Consider the following 4,277-nt stretch of genomic DNA (forward strand, 5'->3'; position numbering starts at 1 on the left):
TTTGCTATGACAATCTGGCGCTTCTGAATCAGCAACTGTAAGTATGTTTTGTTATTAGTTTAAGTATTTGCTATTGACAGTTCAAATGTGGAGTTTTGCGCAGCGCAGAGTAACGCGTCGTGTGTGTGTGTGTGAGGGGAACAGGGTCACATCACAGGAGAGTGAACTGTCTGTCAGAAATCATAGCACGTCAGCTGTCTTAACCGCGGCTTCTACTGCATCATCACTGTGTCTGTCACGTGACTCTGTTGCCCTTTCGGGCTTGAACTGATGGTAAAACTAACGACATTATTAACTGTCTTGATATTTACTTTGAAAGCTGACGCGATTATGGTAAGGAGCGTTACATTTCCGACGCGCGCTTGTGGTGGTCGGCCAATCACAATGCACTGGGTCAGCTGGCCAATCAGAGCAGACTGCGCTTGTCAAAGGAGGGGGCTTTGTTGAAAACGACGTGTTTGAGAGAGGTGGGGCATAGAGGACCTACAATAATGTACAGTATTTGAAAAATAATGCGTTTGAACATTAAAGCATGTCAACATATTCTGATACACCAAATAATGATCTTTAAAATAGCATCATATGACCCCTTTAAATTCTCAAGCTCGTTATTGCAGGATGGATTCTGATTGGCTGTCAATGTTTGTATCGTTCATCAGCTGGGAAAAAATCGTTCTGAAAATTATTCCAACGATATGGTTTCTCTGTGCCTTTATTGTTATAGTTGTAGTGTGGACTCTGCTATTCTTTAATATTGAGAACGATTTTTAGAACTATAGCCATCTTTATCGTTATCGTGCTTGGTGTGAACGGGCCTTAACTCTTTCTGTCCAGGTGTCTGGAAATCTCTGACATCAGATAACCGATGTCTTTCATCCCTAACGGTGTTTCACTTCTGACCACTCAGGAAAACAGCCACAGAATGTCCAAGTGTCCATTTCCTGTCCTCATGCCTCACCCCATCTAAACCAGCACAATGCATCTTTAATTACGTAACACCGGCACTTCTTTTTATGTGTTCCGATGTGTGTGTTTCTGCACTAAGTTGTGACGCTGCATATCTCAGGGATGAGGCCATCCGAGGGGAACCTTAGGAAATTGACACAGAGGTTGATAAATGTGTTTGCTGTGGGACCAGGCAAAGCAAACCTGACTGACACACGCCTGCTTTTTCTCAGCAAACTGAATGCTGTTCTCATACATCGCTGCTGTTAGAGTACAGTAGAGACGGTGCAGAATAAATAAGTACAGTAAGTAAAGAACACTTGCATGTATCCAAGACACAATGCATTCCAAATTGCACCCAAAATGAATATTTTGTCATCATATTAAATTTAAAGGGGTCATATGATGCGATTTCAGTTTTTCCTTTCTCTTTGGAGTGTTACAAGCTCTTGGTGCATAAAGAAGATCTGTAAAGTTGCAAAGACTAAAGTCTCAAATCCAAAGAGATATTCTTTATAAAAGTTAAGAGTCAGCCACGTCTACCTAAAACGGATCGTTCTAACACACCCCCACATATCTACGTCACGATGTGGGAAGATTTGCATAACGCCGCCCAAATGTTCACTCAAAGAAAGAAGGCGTAACTTTTATTCTCGCTGTAGTATTGTTGTTGCCGCCGCCGCCATGTCGTGAAGGTGCTGTGTGTTTCGTTGTGAAAGTGAAACTACTTTGGTTGGCCTTCCAAAAGAGGACGATATCCACTTCGTCATGCCTGGAGCTGATCCGTGCTGGTCGCTGAGGAAATACAAACTTCGTGCTGTCGATCGCCGGATTGGCTTTCACCATGAACGAAGCGGAGTCCAGCCTGGGGTCATCACATGTGGTTGCCGCAAGCCCGCCAGACGCTCCTTCGTCGAATCCGCCGGCTGCGCCGTTCTCAAGCCTGCCCGCCTTTGCTCACTCAATGCCGCGCGCCGTATTTGGTCTTCCAAAAGAGGACACGACTAGAAATCAGTGGATAAGTTGTATTTGCAACACTGTTACAGAACACTTCAACCCAAATATTCAGATGTGTGTAGCGCATTTTATGGAGGACTGTTTCCTGATCCTGGTAGAGTAGACTACAATGCCGGCTGTTCTGACTCACAGACTGTAAATACGTTTTTTTATATTTAAAGAATTTGCCACTGACGATTCAAACAAGAGTTTTTTGGGCAGTGTAGAGTAGCACTTGTTGTTTGTCATTTCTCCGATCACAAATGCAGACATGGTTTTATGTTACACTCCGGCCGGACAGGGCATCACAATATGGTAAGGGGCGTAACATTTCCGTCACACGCTTGGGTATTCGGCCAATCACAACGCACTGGATAGCTGGCCAATCAGAGCACACCTCGCTTTTCAGCCCCGATGAGCTTTGTAAAAATCGACACATTTCAGAAAGGTGGGGCATATGAGAAACAATAATGTACAGTATGTGGAAAATAATGTGTTTTTTTAACCTTAAACCGCATAAACATTTCATTACACCAAATAATGTTCTTTTTAGCAGCATCATATGACCCCTTTAAAGCAAAAACAATGGCGGATGTAGACACGTCACGGCAGGTTTGACATCACTGACCGCAATTGTCATTTTGCCTGTCACAGAAAAAGTGAAAATTGACCTAATTTTTCATATGTATGGCTTTGGAAGATGTGAAATATAGTGCATGGCTCATATGAACTACAATTATTATACTTAAATGCTGCTGTTTTCAACTTGCAAATATTGTACCATGCAAAAGACTGGGGTTAGTACGTTTTGTTTTTAAAAAAAATTAATGCTTCAGAAATGACATTAAATTGGTCAAAAGTAATAGTAAAAACATTTGTAATATTACAAAAGAACTTTCTATTCATCAAAAAAAGCCATTTCCACACAACTGATTTCAACATATAATAAAAAGAAATGTTTCTCGAGCTGCAAATCAGCATATTAGAGTGATTTCTGAAGGATCGTGTGATACTGAAGACTGGAGTAATGATGCTGAAAATTCAGCTTTGCATCACAGGAATAAATTACATTTTTAAATATTCAAATAGAAAACGGTTATTTTAAATTGTAATAATATTTCACAATATTATGGTTTTAGGTTTTTTGTTGTTTTTTTTAATCAAATAAATGCACCCTTGCTGAGACTTCTTTCAAAAACTCCAAACATTTACTGTAAATCAGCTTCTACACTAAAAAATGCTGGGTTAAAAAGGGACAAACCCAGCTATTGGGTTGTTTTGACCCAGCGGTTGGGTTCAAAACAAGCCAATAGCTGGGTTTGTCCCTTTTTAACCCAGCACTGGGTTTTATTTAACCCAGCATTTTTTAGAGTGTACTTTCATTGTAAATAGAAAAGAACGTCTCGCACAAAATGAAATGTTAGGAAAAATGTCTGTCACAGATAAAAAGAAGAAATTATAGAGCTGGAATGACATGAGAATGAGTACAATTTAATTTCTGTGAACTAACCAATTAATTTAGTAGTAGTAGTTAATTTAATTAATGTGCAACTCTTTTTAGTTTATACAAGTTATACAAACTACCTCCTAAATGTGATTAAACTTTGACCACTTTATGATAGAAATATACAATTAGATATCAGCATTGCATGTTTCCATGCCTCCCACATCTATCTCATAAATCGAGTGTAAACTCTGGCTTCCGGAGTTGAAATACCTCTCCTGTGACGCTTCATGGCCAAAGTCAGAATAAGGTCACTGTCGCTTTAAGAAGCATCCTGCTCGAGCTCTTTGACTTCTGTGAGCACAGCTCAGATCTCCGTCCACAAATGCTGCTGATGTTCAGAGAAAGAGGACAGGAACACAGAAAGAGTCCAGATCACTGATTCACACATGGCTGGAACATCTTATGAGAGGCTGTTGTATGAAGATTAACTTTATTTGTAAGGTGAGTGTTTTAGTTTCACTGCCTCATTCAAGTCAGTGAAGCGTTTAAAGTGCACTAGGACAGTGTTTCTCAACCAGGGGTCCGTGGACCCCTAGTGGTCCTTGACTTAAGGCCAGGGGGTCCGCATAAAGTATGAATTTTTGTATACATTTTGTATATTTTGACATGTTCCCATGAAAGAAAAATCCAATATAGCTGATGATATGGCCAACTAACTTGAATTATACTTAACATTTGGTCCTCACAAAGACATACATAGATGAGTCAATTTTGTTCTGGGGGTCCTTGAGGATGGTTCTGAATTGGACTGGGGTCCGGTACGCCAAAAGGTTGAGATTCACTGCACTAGGATACAAACGTCTGATTCCATTACTTAAAACGTTCATAT

Source organism: Sinocyclocheilus grahami, unplaced genomic scaffold (assembly GCF_001515645.1).
Source record: "Sinocyclocheilus grahami isolate Dianchi unplaced genomic scaffold, SAMN03320097.WGS_v1.1 scaffold913.1, whole genome shotgun sequence".
NCBI classification, from domain to species: Eukaryota; Metazoa; Chordata; class Actinopteri; order Cypriniformes; family Cyprinidae; genus Sinocyclocheilus; species Sinocyclocheilus grahami.